This window comes from Meriones unguiculatus, chromosome 9 (genome assembly GCF_030254825.1).
Source record: "Meriones unguiculatus strain TT.TT164.6M chromosome 9, Bangor_MerUng_6.1, whole genome shotgun sequence".
Lineage (NCBI taxonomy): Eukaryota > Metazoa > Chordata > Mammalia > Rodentia > Muridae > Meriones > Meriones unguiculatus.
The window spans coordinates 63,392,375-63,419,255 of record NC_083357.1 but is presented as its reverse complement, the minus strand read 5'-3'; the positions used below and the strand labels follow the sequence as shown (position 1 = coordinate 63,419,255).

At 47.9% G+C, this 26,881-nt stretch overlaps 1 protein-coding gene across 3 annotated transcripts in view; it reads left to right on the top strand.

Annotated features, from left to right (window-relative positions):
• The first annotated feature begins 287 nt into the window (after positions 1 to 287).
• Ptk2b (protein tyrosine kinase 2 beta) overlaps positions 288 to 26,881 on the top strand; it is a 119,239-nt gene continuing 92,645 nt past the window's right edge. For 2 of the 3 annotated variants that reach the window (XM_021654606.2, XM_021654559.2), the window contains exon 1: positions 288 to 444. The gene's annotated coding sequence lies outside the window, so the exon portion shown is untranslated. Of the gene's footprint in view, positions 445 to 19,881; positions 20,026 to 26,881 lie in introns of all 3 variants that reach the window. The other variant, XM_021654565.2, reaches the window with a different exon arrangement.

Sequence of the window (26,881 nt, the reverse complement as noted above, 5' to 3'; positions counted from 1 at the left end):
ACCTCAAGCTCTGGGTCCACTGGGCCACTGCTGAGAACATGAGACAGGTCTGGCGCCCAAAGGCTGCCGAGAGGGGTGCCCGGAAGGAGAAGGCAGGGGTGGTAGGAATTGGGGTGGGGGGTCAACCCAAGGACCCTCCGTGGGGCCCTCAGGCAGCGCTGTCCCCCGGGTCAGCGGGCAGCTCCAGGAATTGCAGGCGGCGTCTATTTCAGAGTTTATGGTAAGAGGCTGGCTCCGGCACACACACAGACAGCACACCCCACCCTTTAAGGAAGTAGGGAGGAGAGCAGCAGGGGTGTGGTTAACGACCGAGAGGAGGAGGGGGGAAACAACCTGTCAGCCTCTTACTCAGCCCTCTGCGGGCAGAGCCTCGCGTCCTACCTGGCGGCCGCTCTCACCTGGCCCAGCCCGGAGCCCTGGCCCTAGTCAGCGCATCGCCCGAGGGTGAGTCCTGCGTGTCGCTTCCCCTCGCCGGGGTCCGGGACAGTCGAACGCTCGACTTAGATGGGAGGCTGGAGGGCGTGTGGGGGGTGGGGGTGGGCTACAGTTTGGGTCCTTCGGGGAACCTGGACCCGGCTGGAATTCCTGGAAAGGGAGCCAGGGACCCTGAAAGTCGCGGAGCAGGTGCGCTCACCGCTGCTAGCTTGCCGCCCTGAGCTGGGGGAGAAGGGATCTATTTTTGGAGTTCTTTTGAGACTAAAGGGTGTTTCCCCCGTTTTGTCCAGTTAGCTTATTCAGACAGGGGAAGGTAGGGGCACGGTTGAAGAAGGCTCAGCGAAGCTGCTGGTCTCTAAAGGCTGGATTTGGGAACCCCAAACTCAACCGGGGGGGGGATTCAGAACCCAACTTCCTAGCGCAGACGTCTGCCCAGGCACTAAGAACTCTTCTCAGTGCCCTTCGTCACCCCAGGTGGCTACATCCCCACACCTGCACCACCCCTATCTCCAGCCTCTGGGACTTCCCCCCACCCCAACCCGGAGCTTTAAGACAAGCGGGGGTTCTCCAAGAGGAACCATACCATAACTCGTGTGCGTGTGTGCGCAAGCGTGTGTGTGTGTGTGTGTGTGTGTGTGTGTGTGTGTGTGTGTGTGTGTGTTGAAGTTCTAAAGTTCACACCAGCCACCCTGGCTCATTCTGAAGCTGCTTTCGCCGTGCCACTCAAGGGTTAAGTTCTGGGCTGCTGTTCCTGCTGCCAGGCTGTGCGTGGGCAAAGCTTTGGGTGGGTGAAGAGTGAGCATATGGGTGATGTTCTGAGGCCCACCAAGCCCTGCCACCTGCCCTCACCCTCAGCCATATGATAATGGCATCTCCCAAACTGGAAGCAAGATTCAGCTGGGCTCCTTGAAGGAACCAAGCTGGAACCCCGGGGGTTGGAGGGTGGCTTTGCAGAAGGACAGGAACAGAGCTTGAGCCGGTCTGGAGACCGCTGAGGGTGGGGGTGCCAGGCAGCCCCTATATGCTCAGGTTAGTAAGCCCTTGTCTTTCACAACTGCTGTGGGTGGGGGGCAGAGGTGCAAGAAAGATGTAGAGCAGGAAAAAAAAAGTGACTCACGACAATAAGGGGGGAGGAAGGAGTCACACTGGTAAGAAAGACCTAACTTTGGCAGGACAGTCTGCTTCCTTCCACTCACTTACCAGCTTCCTACCTGTATCCAGGTGCTGCTTCTTGGTGAGGGGAGGCTTGGAGGAGCCTGTGAGTCCAGCTGGCCAGGGCCGAGCCAGGAGGGGCGGGGCTGCCGTGGGAAGAAGCAGAGTTCCACCAATACAGTGCCAGAGGGTGCGCAGGGCTGGTCAGGGACAGATCATGAATCTCTCTGGCCAAAGCAGCTGTGAGAACTGAGGATCAATAGGGATCAACCAACCAAGAGGCCAGAGCCCAGGAAGTACAAACCCAAAGCTAAGAGCAGCAAAAGAAGATAGTGGGCACTCAAAAGTATCCGAGAAGCCAGGCTTGCTGGGAGCCTAGAGTGCAGAGTTGAAGGGGAGCTGTCACCTTAAGTGGAGGAGGATCCCCAAGGCCTGGGAAGGCGTTCTCAGGCTGCCATGGCAACTCCTCTGGGAGCAAAGCTTGGAACCTTGAGCTGCTTGAAACTTCCCAGCGTGCCTCCAGGGTGGAGGTGCCAGATTTAGCAAATGAAAACACGGGGCATTCAAATTTGAATTTTAAATGAGCAAGTTTGTCGAAGATTTTGTTCTCATCGTAAGCATGTTTCATGCAGTATTTGGGATATACCCAACACTCAGGCATTACTCACAGTTTATCTGAAACTTAGCTGGGTGTCCTCAGACTGTCTGGGATGTGGAGGTTGGTGCTCTTCTGAGAAGTCTAGACTGAGAATTAACTCAAACTCAGCGCTCTGACAACATGCTTAACGCATATTTATTTTGTGACAAGTCCTGATAGAAATGGTTGGTAGCTCATTTCATGATTGGTCATGATATTACTATTCAGAAAAAAAAAATCAGTTCCCCTGTCAATTTATTCATCTGCACAGCCAAGGGAGGGTTTAAAATTTGTAAAAGCAGCTAGGCTATTTGGTGGTACCTTGGAAGGAAACTGGACCAATGGTCCTAGAATCCAACCTATGTAAAGCTGTTGGATTCTCTGTTTGTCTAGGTTTAGGGTATAAGGTATGAAAGTCTCTGGCAATACATGAAAATCCACACTTGGGTGCTACATATTACCTTTAAATAACACATTCACAGTGACCAAAAGAGCATCCACAAAATGCTTGGGGTGCCTCCTTTTCTGTTTGCCGTTATAGAATGCCTAGAGGTCTCCGGGGACCTGAGTTGGTTGATTCCTGTTTCTAGTGAGAAAAGTTAGCTTCTGGACAGAAGTGGGAGTGGGGGTGAGGCGAAGCTCTTTCCTCGGGGTTCCTAACCCATCCACTAGCCTGCTGCAAAGGCAGAGGAGACCAGCAGCTCTCTTTCTGGAGGGTGGCAGGTGGGAAGAGAGGAGTGGCTCCAACTCTAATGAACGGAAGAGAAATGTGAATGGATGAAAAGACACTCTGCACAGAACACCCACAAATGTGCCAGAGAATTGGGTTTTCATTAGCCTTCGTTTTATAGTAAGTTCCTTATTAGAAAACTCGAGCTGGGGCTAGAAGGAAGGGCACCTTGTGAAATCCTTCCTAACGTTAATGAGAACATTCCTAAGGAGTTAAGAGACCTCCTCGAAGGAGAGTTTGGGGGTGGGGGGAGTTGAGTTAAAGAGAGAGAGAGAGAGAGAGAGAGAGAGAGAGAGAGAGAGAGGGTGGAGGTGTTTCTCTGTCCCCAGTCCCTTAGGGTGCCATTCGAGATAGAAATAATTAGAGATATCCTGTCAATGAAACATTCAAATGCTGTGCTGTTTATGTTTGCATGTCCTAAGATCTGCAGAAAAGCCAGGTGTGTCCCTGGATTAGCCTAGCCACTCCCTGAATGTGGCTTTTCAAGCCCTTCAGGGTTTCCTGGGAAATAAGCATTCCACACGCAGAGAACGTGGATGCAGGGATGCGGTGCAAAGCAATGTTACAAGTCATTGTTCCCCCATAATTCTAACTGGGACATATGCAATATTCAGTTCATCCTAGAGTTGGCATGCCCAACTCAGGCGTTTAGGAAATGAGCTCTCGTGAGCACCATTGCAGCCCCACCATTCTTCAGGGATAGAAATCACCCTTGTCTGTGCTGCCTAGCCCTTCCCCTCACAGACCCGGGAGAGCTCTAAGTCCAGCCCTTACTCCACATGGAGGTGACGGTAGTTCCATGTGGCCAAACACTGCTGAGACAAGTACAACTGCTAGAGAAGAGAGGGGAAGGGACAGAGGCTCCCCTGAGGCGGGCCCTCATGAGTGGGGTCCTCAGTCTCTAGTTTTCTCACAGCCCAGGATCTACTCATCTCAGAGTACCTAGCCTGTCAGGAGAATGAGAACTTCAGATATTTAATCAAAAGGCAGTCAGACCAGAGAGGCACAGCTGGGATGGTTTGGGAGCCCAAACAAGGGGGGAGAGGGAGTTTGATAGTCATATGATTCTCATATCTTTCAGGCTGGTCCCAAGCCAAGGGAGAAACAGTGGGAGCCTGGTAGCACTAACACCCAACTTATATAAAAGCAGTTGAATGGTCAGGAGGCCAGAATAATAGTGACTCCAACTGGACCTTCTATGGACCTTCGGAAGGTCATTTATCAGTGGCCTCTTTATCTGTAAGATGTGGGTGGTAGCAGGGCTTTTGAGGGTGAGCTGAGTTCATCTGCATTAGCCAGGACACAGATAAAACAGAGACGAGAGCAGCCATTACCCATAGCAGGATAGAGAGCGTCCATTCTGACTCCCATGCTGTGCTGGATGCCCCTGTGAATGTCAGAGCACTGGCTGTCTGCTGGAGAAGCCAGGCCTCCAGAGCACCGGGGCTATGGCATCAAGAAGGACAGACTATCATTTCAATATCAACATCCCGGGAGGGAGGTTTTGTGCATGCATGGCTTAGGCCAGAGGTCAGCCTCAGGCATTATTTCCCAGAATGCCATCCACCTTGACTTTGCAGATGTGTCCGTCTTCGTTTCTTTCCCTGTTGCTGTGATAAAATCCTCTGACAAAAGCAACTTAAGGGAGAAAGCACTGTCAGTCATGGCAGGGAAGTCAAGGCAAGGGGAGCTTGAGGACGCTGACCCCATTATATCTTCAGTCAGTAAATGGTGCCTCCCACAGGGAGGCCTTCCCACCTCAGTTAGTGCCATCAAGACAGTCCTCCACAGGAATCCCACACTCTAGATTCTGTGAGCTGACAACACCAATAACCTCAGGATCTCTTACCATTTAGGTTCTGCTTGGCCAGTGGCTACCTAGCAAGTCCCAGGGATAGGCCTGTTTAAGTCTTCCCAGTGCAAACATTTTATCGCCTCCTGCTTGCTTTTGTTCTGTTTAAGTTTTTTGAGGTAGGGATTATGCTAAGCAGCCCATCTTAGCCTCAAATAACACCCCCATTGCCCTCCTCCCCAGCCTTCTGAGTGCTGAGATTTCAGAAACGTACTGCCGTGCCCAGGAAATTATTTCTTTTTTTCTGGTATTGGGGAGGAAACTCAGGGTCTCACAAATGGCAGGCAGTCTGACTCTACCAAGGAATTCCACCTCAGTCTTCTCTATTCCTGAAGTCACAGACCACCTCTGACCTAAGAAGAAGAAGGTTCCCCAGCTGACACCTCAGAGATGCCCGAGACAGGCACCCAACAGTTTTTACTTCAGCCGCCCTACTCCCAATCCAGCATGCTCTGCGCTAGAAAACATGGTGTCCACTGATACCCATCAGGCTCTGGAGCTTGAAGGCCCATGTAACAGTGTAGGCAGCAGAACGTGGTGGCTCTTCTTTCTAGGCCTTGCTATAGCGTGCAGAGCTCTGAGCTGTGTGAGGGGGTGGGGGGGGGGGGAAGGGGCAGCCTTTTGAGTCACTCTGCTGTTTCTCAAGGTATAATTATTACTCACGATGACAGTTTGATTGGGAGAGCAGACTCCAGGCTGCACATTTTCATGCATTTCTACCTAGATGCAATGGGCAGATTGATACCGTGTAGAGTTCAGTGTCTGAGAGATAGATCCTCCAGACAGACTTCGGTGGGCTTACTGGTGGGCACCTCTCTGGGTTCTGGGTCTTTCCAGCTTTTCCTTTTGCCCAGTGCTAAAGGGACCAGGACTCTTACAAGGTACCTGGCAATGTGCATAACACTGGCACGAACCGTGGCCAAGCCCCAGGAAGGTCGGGCTTGGTCTATAACTCACTGAATGTTTTCTCCCCCCCCACTCCTCTAACATCTTAGGTGTAGTTCACCAACACCATCATGCTTTCATGTGCTGCTCCTCCCCCTTCCCCAATGTGGCCATCTTTCCTGTAGCCATGGGCCTGCTGGGAATTTCTTCCCAGTTTGGATTTGCCTCTCCCACACGGTTCCTTTCCACAGCAGCAGCAGCGGCCACAGCCGAGGTTCTGGCTACTTGAATCAGGCACACTGTGTCCTGGTTTCTAAAGTAGCTTTGTCCTCTTTCCACTTCCTCCAGGACCCAAAACTCTTTGTTCCTCAGCGGCGTGTGGTGATGGTGCATTTCAAGTCAGTCTTCTCAGTTCACCTCCATACCTTCCTACTCGGGGAGTTGCCTCTCTAAGCAGGCTCAATGCTGGCTCCCCAACATCCGTGCATCCGCTCTTGGAGACATCCGGTTCAGGTCCTTCCACAAATGACGTAGATGCGGGGCACTGACCTCCAGAGTCATCAACTGAGGTAGCTGTAAGGGGGTGGTAAGCCCTGATTCCCAAGCTTCAGGCTTAGTGCTTCCACCTGAGTGAGTAAAGAGAAGCCCTGGGCTCGGAGCCTGGGCCCTGGAGTCTTCGATGACTGGCTATACGGTTTTGAGAATCTCTCTACTGTTTTTCTTATCTGAAAAAGAAGTGGCACCATCTGTCTTACAGAATCCTTGAGAGAAATGCTTGAGGCCTGTCTTCATGCCCCATAAAATATCACAGGCATCATGCCAGGGAAAAGGGATGATTTGAGGGTCAGGAAGACGTGGAGTCTTGGAGAGGGAATACTGGAAGTCATGGAGATGGTGGACCGGTCACTCAAGCGGGGATGTTTCTCCTCAGCTTGGAAGAGGAGATGCGGGTGGAGAAAGATCTGCAGACCTTACTGCTGTGTGTTCAGAGATCACCCTGGGATGCTGTGGAGAGGCTTCACTTATTTTCTCTCTGCATGAGCTTCAGTTTCTCACTTGTAATCCATTTCCCACATTTGTCAAGTGTTGCTCTCCCTCCCCATCCCTCCCTACACACGGGGAAGTAGCCTTCCCTCCTCCCAATCTGAAGGCTCTTATCTACCTCAGCAAGATCACAGTCTATGGGATGGGGGTGGCTACCAGGCGGCAATAAATATCTCTTAAGAGAAGATGGAGATTTATGGTGCCATGGGAAAGGCACAGCATGCATAAGACTGGGGTGGAGAGACTGCTTGTGGTTAGGCTGTGGTCACAGAGCTTCCTCGGAAGGTTAGGTGCTAGGAAACACTCTTGAAGGGAAATGGAACGTTCATCTGTGGGAACTTGGCCTGTTGGTTGTGTCCAAAGAAAAGTGTAAATAGGAGCCTGAGGGTGGGTGGAGAGGCAGAGTGTGAGTGACTCACTGTAGGTGGAGCCAAGGGCAGCAGAAAGCAAGAGGCAATAAAGGTAAAGCGTGAGATAACACCTGGACACGGAAGCTGAAGACTGGACCTTGTTGGGAAAACCAGGGGGCCTTATTGGGAAGGCAGCAGCAGGGAGCTGTTGAAGACGCTGAGTTGGGTAAAGGGGCTGTGATTAGATTTGAGGAGCAGGGTACAAAGTAAATGGGTTAGCAGAAAACTTGAGCTTGTGTGGGGGGTAGACTTTTAACAGTCCAGCCCTTATGAGTTAGAATAAACTTGTGCAATGCAGGGTGATCTCAGAGAGTGGGAGCAGGGTCCGGCAGAGTGTCCAGGCATCAACTGAAGTTTCCATTTTCTTGCTGCTACAGTTGGGCTTTTGGTGAGTTTGAAAGCTGGAAAGAAGGCTTGTGGGAGTTGTATAGGTTGTCTGCATTCTTCTTGATTCCTTTTTTTGTTTGTTTATATTATGGATACACATGCTTGCGTGCACCTGCACACACACATTACACACGAATTCATACACACATGTTCCTTTTGATGGAACTAGCTGTTCTTAGGTCTGTGTTAACTATAGGCCTGTCTACAGTATCCCATGGCGCTTCTGAACACAAAGCATTTGGATCTGCAGATCCTCTTCCATCCACATCTCTAGGGACCACCTAGACAATTCTCTCCTAGCATCTGTGCCATCCTCTTGCTGCAGCCTGCTGCGTCCAACTCTAGAAGCATCCCCACCGGAGTGACTCACCTTAAACCGAAGGCCATTTCCTCTCACCAAAGCCTCCCCTCCCAGTAGCCTATCTCCAGGCCCTTGTTCTCCCAGGCGCTCAGGAGGGTGTCCCTGACCTCCTTCCCTTCCTCTGCGCCTTCACCTTTCCCTGCTCACATCCTGTCCATTTCTGTATCTTACAGATTCTCTCTTCATGCCTCTAATTCTTCCCTTCCCCCTTGTATGGCTCCTACTCAGAGCTCAGGCCTTATCCCCTCAAATTACTCAATATTATTAAAACCTCTCTCCTCCTGCCATCCCTAGGAGCTGTCCAGGATAGAATTCTGAATTTCTTAAATTTAGAATTCAGGGCCCTCCTTTTTAATTTTTGAGATCATTATTTAATTACAGTGTTTCTTACTTCTCTTTCCTCCCTCCAAAGCCTCTCGTATACCCCTGTCCACTCTGCTCCAAGTTATGACCTCGTTTTTAATTAATTGTTGTTGCATGTACATAGTTTATGCATAATGCATGTATATAGGCATAGGCATATCTTTCTAAGTATAACCTGAATGGTCCATATAATGCTATCTGTATGCCACCGAACCTTAATCCAACCTAACCCACCCTTCCTTATACTCCCCAGGCAAAGCCCTTGACCTCGGCCAAGCTGCCTTGCTCACCTGTCCCCACAAATCTCTATTCCTGTGGAAAGCACCAGTCTCATCCAGCTTTCCCAAACCAGGTCCTACCTATTCCTGTCCTAAAGCTTACTCCAATTGCAGCCTCCAGGCTTCTTGGCTGCCATGATCTGCAGAATTTATTGACACATCTTCACATTCAATTCTTCCTAAGCGGGGAGGTGCTTTTTCTTCTTCAGTCCAGCATACACCCTCAGATTCCATAGTCATGAGACTCTGTGTCCCCATCACTCCTTCCCTACACACTTGCGCCTGTCTGAACCTGGCTACAGACTAGCTCTTCCTCATTCCTGGCACTGGGCGTCACGACAGCCAGTTGCGACACAAGCCTCTTGAACTCTTCAGCATCCAGATGCCTTCCTTCGAGGCAGAGATTTCCCAAATCCCAGAGAGGAGCCAGGGATCAAGGCGAGGAGCCTTCAAATGCTTTACAAATCCACTCCTCAGTTCCCTCGGAGGCTGCAGACAGTGTTTTATTTACCACCTCCCTATATTCTTGCTCTGAGGCTGTGGGCCAGGATGAGGAAAGCCAGATGATGGAAACTGAGGTAACCTCAGGGTAGAGTTTCAAGTGCACAGGGGAGAGACTCACAAGGCAGAGATTGGCAGGGATGCCAGGGAACAGCGAGGGTCATCGGTGTACGCACAGTCGCCTGGACTTCACCCTCACAGTGTATACAAGCCTATCTCCTGTGCTCGTGGACTCCGGTGTACATTAACTATTTCCAGAGTCGTCCCTAGCCGGCACCTGACTTGATAGAAAGACATCTATGCCGAGCACTCACATGCTAACCTGTGTTCACACCTACAGGCGCCTGAAAGATTGCAGAACCTTGCTGGGTTGGTGAGCTTAGGTTAGCGGTACACACAGTTGGGAGTTCTTGACACAAGCTCTCTGAAAGGTGTGTGCTTTTCACCTCCAAGTTCACACACAGGTTTACGGGGAGAAAGTTCATAGCTTTCACTTGATGCTCCATGAAACCTGGAGCTCAGAAGGTTAAGACAGGGGGGCTGAGGAGATGGCTCAGTGGGTGAGAGAATTTGCTGGGCACGCACATGGGCCTGAGTCCACACAAATAAAAAGGCCGGGCATGGCTGAAAGTGCCTGTAATTGTAGCTCTGCGGTTGGGGTAGAGACAGGTGGGTCCTGGAGATGGCCAGCTAGTCTGGCTGAAGTGAGGATTTTCAGTTCCGTCAGACCATGTCTTCAAGGACTAAGATAGAGACCAATCAAGGAGGACACATGTGGCCTTCTTCTAGCATACCCATGGGCCCTGCACATAGACACACAAGCTGCATACACACACACACACACCACACTTGAGCACACCCGCAACCCCCAAATCATTTTTAATAAAGATCAAGACAGATTCTCACTAGGTATTATTGTCAGCCTTACAGAATTCTCATAAACGTGATCTCAGGCTTTAGTTCTTCTCTAATTCAGATGAGAGACGCAGGGAGGACACGGTCTACCATTCTGAGAGCCATTGCTACGTTCCAAGGACACAACATGGCACTACCACATGGCTGGCATTTGTGCACCGGGCCGGCTATGTACGAATATGTGTCTGAGAATTCCCATTATCCCAGTAAGGAGGGCCTTTTCTGTTTTACTAAAGCTACTTTGAATATGTCAGACTTTAGGGCAATAGTTAATATTTCATTTTAGTGACACATTTTGTCACTAACAAACTATGTGACGTAGTAGGCTAACTTAAAAATACAGCCTTCCCCAGCTCTTTCATCTGTCTCCGTCATTAGAGACTTCCTACATCAGCCGTGGCTTGTAAATATCACCCCCCGTTGGCCAGGCGAGGTGGCTACTCCTTATTAGCTCACAACATGTTCGTTTCTACAATGACATTTTGAACTATATTTTAATGCCATAAAATGTACCTTTTAAAACACACAATTCATTTTTTAAAAAAAGTTTGTATTCACAGGTTTATATAGCCATCACCGCTGCCAATCACGGTTTCATTATTTTAGAAAGAAACCCGGAACCATGAGCCTTCATTCCCCACCATCCGCCTGACATTGCTAGCATGCTCTTTATTGGTGTGGACTTTGTCTTTCAGACAGAACGCGAGTGGAATTATGACTGTGTGATTGGCTTCCTTCTCATAGCATAATGTTTTCAAGGTCTGTGCATGTTGTCGTATCTCTTAGCCCTTCGTTCAAGTTTCATCGACAAATAGCATTCTATGGTATGGACACACACATTACAAAAAGGTTTTGAGAACTTCCATATGTGCATCCACTGTAGTTACAGCATTTATGTTCATACCTCTAACTCCTCCAACACCTTCTAAGTACCTTGAGCCTTTGTCTTCTATAGTACACACACACACACAATCCAACTAGTGGTGCCTGTATTTACATGGGTACAGGACTGATCTCAGGGCTTTGGTATCAGGTCTCATCCTTGAAGAGAATTTTCTTTCCCCCAGAAGCTTTTGATTACCTGTAGTTCTTCAATTAGGGGTGGGACCTATTGAGCCCCCTCCCCTATGTTGGCAAGGCAGCTGGTGTGATCTTACACAGACAACTTTAGTGTATCCAGGAGACACTATTTCACAGCAATTGACCTGGTTCCCTGGATCTAACAATCCTTCTGGCCCCTCTTCCATGATGCTCCCTGAGTCATTGGAATAGATACATAGAGATGTTCCATTTGGGTCTGGGCACTCACTCCACTATCACTTGTTCTCTGTATTTTGACTATTTGTCGTTCTCTGTATAAGTCCCCAAAGAAACCGTGTAAGTCCCCACGGACTTTGTTGGTGATATTTTATGTCGTAGCCATAAAATATCAAAGCAGTTTTAATTTGAGTTTCCATAATTGCTAAGGATGTTGAATATTTTAAAAGATGTTTTGTAGCCATTTTTATTTCCGCTTTTGAGAACTCTTTGTTCAAACATGTGCCGGTTTGAATAAGATGGCCCCCACAGGCTCATATGTGAATGTTTAGTTATCAGAGAGCCACACTGTTTGAAAGGATTAGGAGAAGAATTGGGCATGAGGTCTTGTTGGAGGACGTGTGTCACTGAAGGTGGGCTTTGAGGTTTCAAAAGCCCATGCCATCCTCAATCTCTCTTGTTCTGCTTGTGGATTGGGATGTAGCTCTCAGCCACTTTTTCAGCACTGCTCTTGCCTGTTGCCATGCTGTCTGCCTTGATGATAATGGACTAAGCTGTAAGCAAGTCCCCAGTAAAATGTTTTCTTTTATAAGAGTTGCCTTGGTCATGGTGTCTCTTTCTTCACACAACAGAATAGTGAGTAGGCAAAATCTGTAGCCCATCTTTTCAAATTAGGTCATTTGTTTTCTTGATTTTTTTTCTGAGTTCTCTGTATATTCTTGATATTAATCCTCTATCAGATACATGGCTGACAGATTTTCTCCCACCCTGTGAGCTTCCTTTTCACTCATTTGTTTCCCTTGCTACACTAAAACTTTTTAATTTTATGGGGTCACACAGTCAATTGTTAGCCTTGATGCCTGAGTAAATTCAGAAAGTCCTTTCCTACACTTGTGTCTGCCTGTGTTTTCTTCTAGTAGTCTCAGAGTTTCAGGTTTCACGTTGATGTCTTTGATCAATCTGGAGTTGATTTTTCTACAAGGTGACAGATAAGATCTGTTTTTATCTTTCTACACATGGACATCCAGTTTCCTCAGCACACTTTGTTAATGCTGTCTCTCCTATGCTGTGTATTTTGACACTTTGTTAAATATAAGATGATTATACTTAGCCGGGGGTGGTGGTACACACCTGTAATCCCAGCACTCAGGAAGACAGAGGCAGGTGGATCTCTGTGAGTTTAAGGCCACCCTGGTCTACAAAGTAGGTCCGGGACAGCTAAGTCTGTACAGAGAAACCCTGTCTCAAAAAAAAAAAAAAAATGACATGACTATAATTGTGTGTACTTAAGGCTACATTTTGTTTTCCTATTTCTTACTTGACAGACAGTTGTGCTTTCTACATTTTAACAAGTATAAATAATGCTGCTGTGAGTCTCATGTAAGTTTTTGTGTGGATATATATTTTCATTTCCCTTAATTATATACATCAGAGTGGAATAATGGGTCATATAGTAACTCTATGTTTAACATTTTAAAATATTTTATCACATTTATTTATTTGCATGAGTGTGTGTGTGTGTGTGTGTGTGTGTATACTCATACAAGGGCATGCCATATGTGTGGAGGTCAGAGAACAACATATAGGAGTCAGGTCTCTCCATCCTGAGCGTCAAACTCAGGTCATCTGGCTTGGCAGAATCATTTTTATCTGCTGAGACATCTTGCAAAGCCCTACATTCAACAATTTGAATGAAAATGGCCTCAACAGGCTCATAAATTTGAATGTTTGTTTCCCAGTTGGTGGAATTGTTTGGGAAGGAGGAAAAGGCGTGGCTTGTCGGAGGACATGTCACTGTGGGGTGGGCTTTGAGGCTTCAGTAGCCCACACCAGGCTCAGTCTCTCTTCCCCTCTTCCTGCCCATGAGTCAGGAATGAGTTTTCTTGTCCCAGAACCTGCCTGGTACCATGCTCCCCACCATGGACTTATCCTCTGAAACTGTAAGCAAGCCCCAGCTTAACTGCTTTCTGTTATAAGTTTCCTTGGTCATGGTGTTCTGTCACAGCAAAAGAACAGTAACTAAATCTCTATTTCTCCATGTTTTTGTCTGTACTTGTTACTTTTTGTAAATTTGACTTTCACCATCTTAGTGGCGAATGTGCTGTGACTTATTGCAAACTTCATTTTAATCTTTGTGATGACTAATGATCCTGCATCTTTGCACATTCTTGTGGACCCAAGATGTTTCCTTTGAAGAAGTATCTATTCAAATCCTCTGGAAATTATTTCTGAAAGTGCACAGTATAACCATCCAATTCACTGTTCTTTAAAAAGCTTTCTAAAACACTTGTTATATGGGGATATGCCTTTAATAAAAATTACTGAGCCTGAATCATTGCTTGAGAAAGAAAACAGTTCTGTCAAATGACCTTTACAAGCATGCCCTTACAGTAAGACCACTCAGGTAGCTTCAGACTCCTATTTTTACCAGTTGACTTTTGTTTGAAATATGGCAATTCAAAGAGAAATTTGTAATTTGAAAGATCTGCTATTACATTTCTCTTTTCTGATTTAGTTTGAGGGAGGAGAAACTTTCACCTTATAGTTACGCAGATGTGATATTTAAAAGTGGGTCAGTGGATGGCAGGATGGGTGGATGATGGAGAGATGATGGGTGGTGAGTGGATAAGCAAATAGATGGAGAGATGAGTAGATAGATAGGTAGACAGATGAAGAGGTAGAGAGGTGGATGAGTGATGCGTGAATAGAAGGGTGGAAAGAAGGAGGGGTATATCAATGGACAAATGAATGAATGAATGAATGAACCAGAAAAGGAATAAAATCCAGTGACCCAGTCAGCCAAGCAGCCAGACCGTTTTTTCCAACTTTCTGTAGGATCTTCTTGTTCCCACTCAGAAAAGTGATGTTGCGTTTTCAGTTTACACTCCACAGAGCTATATACAAGCAGCTTTTTTATTACAAGTTTGAAACAAGATACTATATATTTTTTTTTTTTTGTTGCTTGGAATATCGTTTCCATATTCTTTGAAAAGATGAGGGCTTGGTTCCTGGATGTGGCTGAGAAGCCCCAGATTTTATGCGACAGACATGTGCTTCAGGGACAGGACACAGTGCGAGGGCTTCTCATAGTTCATAATGTTCAGGCCCCTCCATTAGCACTTTTCCTACTGGTGGGAAGACTTCTGAGTCACTGTCACTCTCAAGGACATTTCCCTTCTCTGGTGTCCAGGTGGGACAGGCTATCCCACAGAGACCATAAGCCCCAGGATTCACCTTCAGCTTGCAAGAACAGAAAACACACTTGAGCTGAGAATGAAGCTCTTCATTCTTACTCTGTCTGAGAAATGGAAAGAGGAAGCGTGTCAGGAAAGAAGGTTCGGAAGGAAGCTGTGGCCAGAGACATGAAAAAGTGACAAACACAGGCCATAGCTGCACAGAAGACTTTTAAAGCTTCACAGCGCAGAGAGGGGAGAAGGAGCAGGTGCTCTGTGAATGGACCTTCATAGGAACATGAGGAGTGGGTGCCTGTAACACTCACACAAGAGCTGTACGGAGGGAGCTGGGTCCTGGGAGCGAGATTTAATAGGGAGCATTGTGGGTGGGGCTGGGACTTTTTTTTAAATTTCTCCCCTCTTCTCTCGTGTTCCCTTTCTTTCTTTCTTACTCCTTTCCCTCGTATCGCCCCCTCCATTTTCTTTTCCATCCTCTACTCTCCCCTTCCCATCCTCTGTCCTTTCTCAGGACACAATCAATACCATGTAGCTCAGGCTGACCTCTCATTCATTATGAAGCCAAGGATGACCAGGAACTTCTGATCCTCCTGCCTCACCTTCCTGATTGCTGGGATCACAACCATAAGGCACGATACCCAGTTGAGGTAGCACTGGGGATCAATTCCAGACCAATCATGCATGCTAGGCAAACACTCTAAATGAGCCCAAGCCCCAGCCCTGACTCCTCTTTTTGATGATCGTGATCAGTGGCTTTGGAATTAGGGGCTCAGATCTGTATCAGTCAAGGAAGGCTCCAGATTTGCTTTATGGACTCTTGGTATTTACTCGTGTGTGTGTGTGTGTGTGTGTGTGTGTGTGTGTGTAGGTGATTGTATTTATTGTGGGGGGGGAGTAACTGTACTTATTGTGGACCATGTGCTGTGCTAAACATGTGAATTCAGAGAAGAGCAAACAACTACCCTCCAGACTCCAGACAAGCTGACAGTGCACATATAAGGTGCCAGAGACAGGTACAAATGTCACTGAGTCTCTAAGGCCGGAGCTACCAAGGAAGCTAAAAGGACTTCACATGCGAAGTGGTTCAAGGATAGGTTTTCAGCGGTGGATGGGATCAAGCCAGAAGGGCGGCAAGGTTCTTCCCACACAGAAAGCACAGAAGACTGGCTGGTATGGGAAACTGAGCAGCTCAAAGCACCAAGATTTAGCAGAACTGTGGTGCGAGCAAGGCGAACAGGATGCAGAGAGGTGCCTCGGCACTCGGCGTTATTCTCAGGCAGCCAGAAGCCATTGCATATATAGGAACAGGACATTCAGTTGTACAGGTTTTTAAGCTGGAAAGACAGTCAGCATTTTGTTTTTCATAGGAGGGTTCTGGCCCTAGGCCAGAGCAACTCTATTGCCAAGCACAGAGAAGCTCCAGCTGGGAGATTTGCAGACAGGCATTCAGGGGTGTGGTCAAGGGCTAGGAACCAAGCTGTGCCGCTGATGTACAGCAGGGCACTGTGTAAATCCCTCAGGGACATAGACCTCAGTGCCTGTTATCCACTTGGGCACCTGTCATGTCACAGCTGCCCATCCTGCTGGCTGCCGGACACGGTGGTGGCATGGAACGGTCTCCCAAGGGCTGTTCCACAGGGAGCCCACATCCTGCTTTCTTCTTCAGTACCAGCATAGGCTGTGGGGGAGTGGGGCAGAGGGAACAGAGGGCTTGGCCAGGTTAGCAAGAATCAACCTGCCTCCAGCGGAGGTGCAGAGGGCGAGACAGGGCTTCTTCTCCAGGAATGGGAGACTCACGAAGAGCATGCCTAGCTGAAATGCATGGGTGGGCAGACAGATATGTGTTTTTGGCCCCACGGTTGGAACAGGAGAATAAAAGGATCCCCAGAGTGTCTGGGGTAGGCAGGGTGAGAGGCATCTGGCATAGGGAATGGGCTGGGTGCCGACAGAGGCTCACACCCCTCCTTCCCCCAGTGGCCTCTCCCAGAGCACGCGGCTGCTGCACTCCGCTTTGCCTGGCACATGTTTTCTTGAGATAAAATTATTTTTCACAAGTACATGCTTTGCTAAATGAAGCGGTGGGAAGGCCTTGTTTTGTGCCCTCGGTTTCCTGATCCTAATCCAGCAAAAGTCAGGCTTCACAGCTTGTACTTGGGGAACAACTTTGGTCTGATCTGGGGAGGCTCTAGAGAAAAGATCTGCAGGGAAGTTCAGGTTTCTGAGATGCTCTATGGCCCCTCCGGCAATGATGGACAGCAAAGAGAGCCGGGTTAAAACAAGACACACAGCACCTCACCAGCTGCTGCACAGTAGCTGAGCTCATGCATGGCTTCCCCAGCCCAGAGATATGGCTACTCCAGTGGAGAAGGAGCATAAGCAAAGAATGTGTGAGGACCTGGGGAAGCTGGTGGCAGCAATGGTCACCTCACTGACTACACAGTGAACTTAGATCCCCCAGCATAGCATGGAGTCATGCTTCTCAAGGCCATAGAATCTCCCAGAGACTCACTGAACCTTAAACTCCTGCTACCAGCTCCATGTTTTTTTGTGCTTGTCTGAGATACAGCCTTTCACACCTCTGAGAACCTTGCAAGGAGACCAGGGACACACTTTGGAAGCCTCTGGAATAAGGGACTGCAGAACAGGCCCCCAACAGTCCTTCAGTTGTGCTTCTTAAGGGTGTATCAGAAACCCCTTACCCAGAAACTTGGTGAACATTCCTGTGTCTGTCTACTCAGGCAGCCAGGCAGCAGTTGCTTCCTCTTTCTTGGTTCTGTTTGGGTTTATCCTCAGTGCTCCCTCTATGCAAAATGGTTCTAATGAACCCTGTTTACAACAACAATGCCGTGTCATCAAGATGGCCTTCCATCTGCTCAGGCTACACTGGCCAGTAGGCTGGTTTTGCCAGGCCTTGCCCTTGTTCCACCATACTGTCTTTTTCAGGACCACTTCTCCCGATGCCTACCTGTCCCCCAAATGCATCAGTCTCTGTGCTGTTTGTCACACAGGCCTCTCCTTCTTCTGCCTGATGGCATCCTTCATTGCACATACAGCTTCCTCAATGAGCTCATGAGTCCCCACAGCAGCCCACAGTGTGGAGATCTATCTACTGAGGACTGGACAATGGGAAAGAGGGGACAGCTACCGGGCCCACCAGAAGCTGAGCTGGCTGGGAGCCAGAGCCGGTGGGTTCCTGAGCCTTGAAAATTCTTTGGTTACCAGTTGTACCCAGGGAACTGCCACCCCTGGAGCTATATCAGAAATGTTTTCTTCAGCCAGAAAAAAAAAAAAAAAATACTGCCTTTGGCAATGAAATCTGTCTTAGGAATTTCATCTGTGTTCTATCCCTCTTTGTTAATTTTTAATTTCTTGGGCTCATTCCTTCATCTCTTCCAGATCTTTCCTGTTTACACCTGTGGACACAAAAATTGACTCTTCCCTTGTGCCCTGCAGCTCTCTGCCAGCTCCCTATTGGAGCTTCCCCCAACCCGACCCTGAGTCTTGCTCCTTGCCTCAGTCCACGCTCACAAAGCCCCTGGCATCCCTGAGGGTTATGGTGTCCCCGTGACCTGTGGATGCCACATAAATCCCAGAAGCTCTGCAAGGTTCCAGTCATGACTCTTGGAAGTTCTGCCCTTTGCTGTTTATTTATACCTGTCTAAGGATAGTCACCCTAGAAGGGACCCAGAGCTTCAGAATGCGTGCACCTTAACAGAAGCCAGCTAAACTTCTTGCTGTGCACTGCTGGTAACTACCCTTCAATATTTTATAAGTCATTAACCATTACCACACACACTGATTTCCAGAAAATGCTTGGAGAAAGAACCCCCAGGGCCAGTTCTGTGATGCCATTTTTTTTTTCAAGACACTGATAAGCATGCTCGCTCACCTCTCTGCCCCAAATGCTAAGGTCCTGATGGACCCCAGAGGTTTTGTTAGCAAGGTCTAAGGCAAAGAGCAAAACTCAGAGGCAGGGTTGGGGGAAGGGGCTCCAGTAAGGAGTTGGGGGGCTGAAGCTGATATTCTGGAATGTGTCCCACCAGAGGAGAGGGAGATTCTCCACTGTCAGAGACACAGGTCACAAGGATGAAAGCTGGGGCCTCAGTTTCCAGGCACACCCCCTCTACTTTCCAGTCATGTGACCACAAACACTTCGCATCTCCTCCAGCTCATCCTTCCTACACACTGCATCATGCCAACACTGACAGCCAATGTTTTCTTACTAGGCCATTGCAAAGATTAAACGGCACTGGATTCTCATATAGTTAATGCACTCTGTGTGGGACATTGTATGTCATAGATAATCAATGTTGAGTCATTCTGTGTATCAGCGGGAACACTTAGAGAAGACACAAGTGTGTGGAAGTGTAGCGGAAGGGCCAGCTGAACCCCATCCCTGGTCAGTCTGACTGCATTTACCCCAAATACCAGCTCTGCAGCTCAGAGCCTCAGCATAGTCTCAGTCACTTCCTGTGACTCTTAACCACCTCTACACTGCTGCTTCTTCTCTGCTACATCACTTCAAGACACAGCAGAGAACCGGGTCCCGCATTGACCCCAGGAACCCACGGACTATAGGAAGCAATGAGGACTTTGCAGGTTGCATCGAGACTTGGAGGGAGAAAGGAAAGGGGGAGACTAGAGGGTATAGTATTTGCTACCTCTTTGGTCTCCTCCCTACCCCCGTTCCCTTTGCAGACCAATAAGCAAACCCTAAGACCCCTGCCCCGGGTTCCCCGAGCCTCACCTTCCAGCTGCAATCATCAAATGGGACAGTTCCTACCTAGATAGTTTTCCCCCTAGAAGGATGTCTGTTTCCATCCCCTCTTCATCATTGACTTGCGTCTAAATAAAGGTGTCAAATCTTTGAGGCAGAGTACCCAGTGTTGAGATCTGAGTGAACTTGAGGCAATCACTGTCTCCACAGAGGGGGGGCTTCCCTGTCAGTGCAGAACTGGGGTGGTGCTACTCTGGCAGAGCAGCTTACTGTGAGACCTAATACTTCAGTTCCCCCAAAGGCAAAATAAACCAAGGGTAGGGTGGGGTGGGTTTTGTAGCTTGCGAAGGGGGAGTGTTTGTGTTTCACAGGCTGCAAGCCTGACATTCTGATGGTCGGACTGGATAACTTGTCTGGTCTAGGATTGCTCCATTGACTTTCTCATCAACTGAAGAGACAGGTGAAGGTAGATAGAGTCTGTTATGTACAAGGTGATTCCAGGCCTGCAAAAGAAATGAAACCTTTGACACACCTGTATTTTTCATGGAAGAGGTGAGTCAGAGAGGAGCTTATATGACAGCTGTCACAGAGAAGGCCAGGAGTCCAGGGCCCTGAAGGCCACATGAGGAATGCAGGAAGCAAGATACCCACAGGTTACAAAGAGAAGCTATGGTCTCCAAACTCTTGCTCATGCCTCCTTGCTTGTCCAGGGAGCTGTTTCTCCATACCAAATGGTCCTCACTGCCTCTTGCTTGTTCACCTGTAGATATCCTTGCCAGCTTGCTACCACATCATCTTCATGAAGCCCTCTTGGATCTCCTCTCACTTGGGTCAGAGAAGGGTCCTGGACCAACTGTAGAGGCCACGCTACCTTGAACAACAGCAAGCACTCTCCTCCCTCAGTCTCTGGGTGAGCCCTCAGACAGGCTTGCCTGTTTTTAAATCCGTTCTCAGCCCTGGCTGGTGACTTAGACAATATGATTTAGACTTTATGGTGTGCATAAAGTTCCCACGTGTCTCATAAAAACCCAACTCAACACAGAATTAAGCGTGGCGCACTGCCGCTCTGGAGCTGGGTGGGGCACGGTTCTGCTCTCAGTTTGGACACTCAGGAGTATGGCCTATGTTGGTGTATTTAAGTCTTGGTGCTCTATCTAGCATTTTGTTTATGGATGGGAAATGTCTCAAGAAAGAGATTATATGGAGCAATTCCAATAGAATTCTTTGCTTTCTACTTCAGGGTGATGTGGGGGAAAGCAATAGGTTCTTGTCATAGGGGAGAAAACAAAACAAAACAAAACAAAAAACAAAACAAGGCTAGGGCTGTCACCTTGGAACAAAGTTTTTAGGAGAGAGTGAAGTGGGCTGCTCTCAGCTCTGAAGTACAAACTCTTTCCTAATGGAGACTGTTTCTCTCCACCTCTGCAACTGTTGGAAGTGTCTCCTTCCAATGACGCCGTCCATTACTGGACATCTCTTATTGCTGTGCTGAATTCTCTGACACCGGGGCTAGAACAGCCATGCAGCATACAATGGCCCTCAGCGGCAGGGGATACCCGTCCTAATCAAAGCAGAACACAAAGAATCACTTCCCTTCCTCCTTTCATGAAGGGAGTCTTCAAATGTATGGCCTTTCTCATTCTCCCTGTTTTGGAGAAATAATTCTGTCTCTGTCTTGAAAGTCACGGCCAGCAGTAGACACAACACTGTGTGTGTGACATCAATCCCATTCCCCCCAGACAAGGTCTCACTATGTAGCCTTTGCTTGACTGGAACTCACTGTGTAGACAAGGCTGGCCTTGAACTCAGAGATCTCTCTCCTTCTGCCTCCCAAGTGCTGGGATTAAGGGAGTGCGCCGCCATACACAGGATCTCTTGCCGAGACTACCCCATCGAAGCAAAACCGACAGAGCCTTCTCCTCTTCCCACCTCACTTCCCAACTCTTCCCCAGCATGCAGCTCTCCGGCATGCACAACAGCTAGAACTTCAGCCTTGTGCATCATCTCTGTGCCGTCGCCTAGTAACGGTATGCTTAGCAACCAGTAAAGAAAGTGCGATCACACGATCACACCTCCCGGCATTGTACACGGAGCACTGCAGACAACACAAACAGTTCCTGATTTCTCTCTGCAGCTCCAGGAAGGTAACTTTTAGAGGTGGCCAGCATTCTGCTCCTGGGATACAGTGCTCATCATCCAGAGGCCCAAATTGGTTGCTGTTTGGCTTTCGCTTGGCATTGGGTAATATCTTTGCGGGGGCGGGTGGGTAGGTGGTTCTTGAAGGGCCGGATCTCTCTGCTTGCACTTGTTCTCAAGATGCCTCTGATGCAGTCAGAGAGGCTTGCAGAATCCTCTCTGCTCCCACGCAGCCCTCCTTGCACCGAGCCTGCATCCCCTGCCCCCAGCCACCGTGTCCCCCACATCCTCTTCCATTTGGAGATGATTCTCCACACCCTACCATTTACCCATCAGCTGTTGCTCGCCCTGTGCCTACAGCAGTTGGTTCTCAGCCTTCCTAACGCTACGATCCTTTATTACGGCTCCTCGTGCGTGCTGTGGTGACCCTCTCAACCATAAAGTTATTTTGTTGCTACTTCATAACTGTAATTTTGCTACTGTTATGAATCATCATGTAAATATATGATATGCAAGATATCTGATATTTGACCCCCCAAAAGAGGTTGTGACCTACAGGCTGAGGAACCACTGGCCTAGAGTATCTGTCTTTCACATACTCCTGTGTTGCTGAACTGTCTCAGCTCCCCATGATTTGTATGTCCTCTCTCTCTCTCTCTCTCTCTCTCTCTCTCTCTCTTCTTCCATTTATGTGCATCCCAACCTTCAACCTCTGGATGGGACATCACACAAGGTGCGCACGGGACTGGTAGCTCCCTGTTCAGTCTCCGACTCTCTGGCTGGCCGTATGGCTTCATGACACCCGGAGTCTCCAGTGAAGTCCTAACAATCCAGCTTCTGATCAGGACACCAAGAGACTACCTCCTTGTTCTTCCTTTAGCCCTGCTGCCTCTTAAGTCAAGTTTGCCTTCTGGTTGAAGTCTCAGGACTCAACGACCCGCAGTAGCCACAGAGCAGAGCCAAGCTAATGCCACTTGTTACCTGGGAAAGCAGGCTCGGTTCTCAGCAGCCATGGCATTCCATTCTTTACCTCGGAAATGCTCCCTTAAATCTAGAACTTGTCCTGTGCTGGCAAGACCCGAAGAAGAAAAATGCTCCAATGTTCTTTGTACACTTTGATCCTCTCTACAGTTTGTTTCTGAGAGAAGACGTTTCTTGCACAAATCCGGTCTTGTTTTTGCCGTGAGATGGAAGGAGATTCTTAGCTACCTGAGGCTCAAATAGAGATATGAGAGCCACCCATTCTGTGATGACCTTGGCTGGGACATCAAATCCTGCCAAGACGCTTTATCTCTAAACTGTCAGAGTACATTATAGCAACAGTTCCACCTTTTGTTCCCTGGGGCCCCGTGATTAAGGTGGCTAGGCGGCAGCTGGTTCAGAATTCAGTCTAAGAACATCTTACAAGCCTCTTCTCATTCTAGCTTGGGAATAAAACCAAAAACCAAAAACAAGTGAGTCAGAGCATGACCAAGGCCTAAGAGAGGTGCTGAGAGAGCAGTCCCTGAGGTAGGTGTTTGGGGTTTATGTCACCTGTCCTGCCACGGCAATTATGTGTCGAGTGAGCGGTAGCTGAGTGAAAGGCAGATTTGCAAATGGAGCCTTCTGGAAGCAAGAGGTATCAAAGCACACAACATAGGAGGTTTAGAGTAAGTCAGATAGAATTTGAGTGTTACTGAATCTTGAAGGTTTGGAGTCTGGCCAAGGATAAATAGACATTCCAGAGGCATGAGCACTTACCCCCAACACCTACTCTTAGGCAGTTGGAGGGTTTTCTTATAAAAGAAGATCTCAACAGGAAAGGTGGGAACAAGGCAAGTTCTCAAGGCTCTTGCCTTTCCTTTTCAAAGCCCTTAGAAAGAGGCATGCAGCTTCCCCGAGAGACTTTGCCAACCCCCACCTCGCAAGCCCGTGACCCCATCGGGGACCTAAGCGGGGGCTTCTTGTTAACATTCCTGCTTTTTAATAATAATAAAAAAATCCTCTTAGTCTCTAGAGGTTAGGTATAGTGAAGAGGTCAACCACGGACCGCATTAGAGCTGGCTTTGGAAAGGAAGGGGTATAAGATGAAGTTCTGTGGGGAGGCAGATTGATCAACTTTCTGCCCAGACAGCCCATTTTACTCATCAGTCACAGCTTAGGAAATAGTTCCCAAGATGTGAGTGGGGGTTAATTGCGTTTATTTTTCTCAAAATGTTCCTTTGACTTGCAAATAAAAATACCCAGGTAAGACAATAGGAAAGCATTTCATACCTCTGCTTGTTCCAGTGAGACTCCAGGCAAGACTGGAGCTGGATCTCCAAAGAAGACCTTTTACACTCCCAGTGCAGTCTTTGCCATTTTAAACGTTAAACTGCCGACACTTCACAAGTCACAGGATCGTTTCAGACACATTATCTTTTGAATAAAACATAGACATAATTCTGTGGGGAGATGTTAATCATAAAATATCGGTAGTGAGCCACTCTCTCGAAACACACGTGCAGCCATGGGGTTAAAAGCACTCGCCCAGGGCCCATGTGAAAGTGGAACGCGTGTGTTTGGTTTCTGTAAGCCGCATCCCACGTAGCAGGCAGGGAAACAGTGCTTATGGGGTGGGTAAAAGCACTCTGAACGCCATCCCCCGCACAGGCTCCTGTCTACACCTTTTGTTCCCAGCATCTCTTCAATAAATATGACTCAGTCTGATGCTCAGGTTCCACTTCCTCTGGGCAGGGAACTGACTCTGCGATGCCTATCCTGGCTGACTCAGGGGCCCATGGGCAGGACTGCCTCGTCTTTGCCCAGCCAACCCAGCTCCTTTCTGCCGTGGGATCTCTGCTCTCCCTTGCCTTCTCCAGATTTCTGTATGTTCACTGAAGAACTAGGATGACGTCTCTCCCTACCGCACCGTGCATAGATGTTGGTCCGCTGCCAAAGTGCTTTTTTACACCCACTCACTCCTCTACGTGCGGTGTGGAAGGCCAAGTGAGAGTCACAATGGATTCCTGTGAGAAACAAAAACAAAAACCAAGAGCTGGAGAGGTGGCTCAGTGGTTAAGAACACCGACTACTCTTCCAGAGGACACAGGCTTGCTTCCTAGCACCCACACAGCAACTCAGTATCCTGAAACTTCAGTGCCAGGACTCTATAGACACAAGACCATGGAGCAAATACATTCGTGAGGGTATAGCACTCATGCATATAAAGCAACAATAAAAATAAAGAAAAAAATGTTGTAAAGAAACTCCCCAAACCAAGAGAAGCATCTTAGCCTCTCTTCTCTTCTCTAAATGTCCAATAAGATAAGCAAGGACTTCATTTTTGGTGGGCAGGGGTATGGGAGTGCAATAGTGAGAGGTCCCCACACTTGTAAACCTCTGTTTTGCAATAAGAGTCAGCCAGAGGCTGAGATGGCTCCATGAGCAAAGTGACCGTCTTGTACCCTGAGTTCAATTTCCAAGTATCCGTGTAAAAGAAAGCCAGGCTTGGTGCTAGGCACTTATAACCTAAGCACTGGGGAGATGGAGACAGGTGGATTCTTAGAGGTGACTGTTGAGCAAGCAAGCCTACTCGGCAGGTTTCAAGCTACTGAGAAATCCTGTCCAAAGAAAAACAGGTGGAGGTACCTAGGGAACAATACCTAGAGTTGTTCTCCCTTCTCCCACTTTCATCCATGTGCATACACACACACACACACACACACACACACACACAACCACACACACACACACACATACACATTAAACATAAGAACGGCTTTATCTATTTTGGATGAACATTTTTTTTTCTAAACTCAAATGAGACGGCTTTTGTACCAAAACCAGCAACATTTTCTTCAAGAACCATAAAAGGCAGTGAATGCAGAAGCAGGGTCTTCTCCCCTGGGCCAGCTGAGGGTAATCACCTCAAGGATGTGGAGAAGCGGAGCGATACATGTTCACAAGACTGCCTGCTAGTCTAGTCTCAGGATAATAAAAAAGGACTTAATTAAAATATTTATTCAGCAAATGAAACATGTCTGCTACGTTATATACAAGATTTATTTAGCATTCACTATGAGGGAGCACTAGAAATTGACAATACAATTTTTTCATTGATACAGCTTGTGATGGGTTGAATAGTATGTCTCCATAGTCTTGGGTATTTGAACATTTGTTTCCCAGTTGGTGACGCTGTTTGGGAGGTTTAGGAGGTGTGGTCTTGTTGAAGAAAGTGTGCCACTACAGATGGGCTTTGAGAACCTAAAGACACAGACCACTCCTAGCTTAATGTCTCTGCTTTGTGCTTGGGGTTCAAGATGTGAGCCCTCAGCTTCCTGCTCTCACTACCACCCATTCGCTTTGCACCATAGACTCTCTTCCTATTGAACTGTAAGCCCAAATAAGCTCTTTCTTCTGTGAGTTTCCCTAGTCATGGTATTTCACTGCAGCAACAGAAAAATAACCAATGCGGGACTATTAATTTTGTAGGCTGTGGGTTCTGAGAGACTTTGATAAGGGTGGTATGGCAGAAGGGAGTGACAGTGGCAAGCTGTGAGTCATTCTTGGCTTTGGGAGAAGGTCCAAGCTATTCATGAGGGTACCCCTAATTTCCAGGGCATCTTGCAGCTTGTCAGTCATAGACTTCTCTACCATTGAATTTACTATCATGAGATCATGATAGTATCATGAGATCAGAAGGGCTCAGCTTTCTAATCAACCCCTCGCAAACTGCCCTGTGTGTGAGAGAACACAGATCCTCAAGCACTCTCATTTACACATGCCTCTCTCTCTCTCTCTCTCTCTCTCTCTCTCTCTCTCTCTCTCGTGTGCCCACATATCCTTTAGTTATTATGGCACATCCCTTGATCTACTGAGTAATGGAGGACCAGTGCTTGAACAACTAGGGCACATTTTCAGAGTCATACAGAAAAGAATCCATTAAAAGGCAGGGTTTCCCGCAGTTTAATGAACTTCTCGGCTGCTTAATTTAGTTCTCAGCTGCTAGGGGGTATTTACTCAGGGTACTCAAATGTGCTCTTTCTTGGCCACCTAGACCTGGCTGCAGGAGGCTGATTCTTGACCTTAATGCTCAGCTTAATTAGACTAAGAGTCACCTAGGAGATTAGTAAGGTAAAGCTCTAGGGATGTCTCTGAGCACATTTCCAAAAGCATCACCTCACGATGACTCTGAGCTAACAAAAGATTTAATCCACTGATGGATTCAAATTCTGAATAGAAATTGGTAGGACTGTAGAAAGTGGGACCTGGTTGGAGACCGTGGGTTGTTAGACAATATTGCTTTGAGGCAATACTGTGACCCCGACTCCTTCTGGTTCTTCCCCTTTTCTTCCTGGATGCTATGGAGTGAGACGCTTTCCTTCACTATGCCCTTCCTTCCAGATTTTTCTTCCTTGCCACGGTTGTAAAAGTAGTAGAGCCAGATGGCCCTGGACTGATTCCTCTGAAGCTGTGAGCGGAAATAAATCTTTCTTCCCGTGAGTGAGTTGTTTCCTCAGATATTTTGAAATATCAACCAAAAAAAAAAATCAATCCTGACTAAAAGCAGGGGGACATAGCATCGTCAAGAAAAGGCCTACTACAAAAGAAGAAAGATGAAAAGAAGGAAGACAGGCCCTGCTTATTGTCAGAGTACCTTTTAGTGGCAG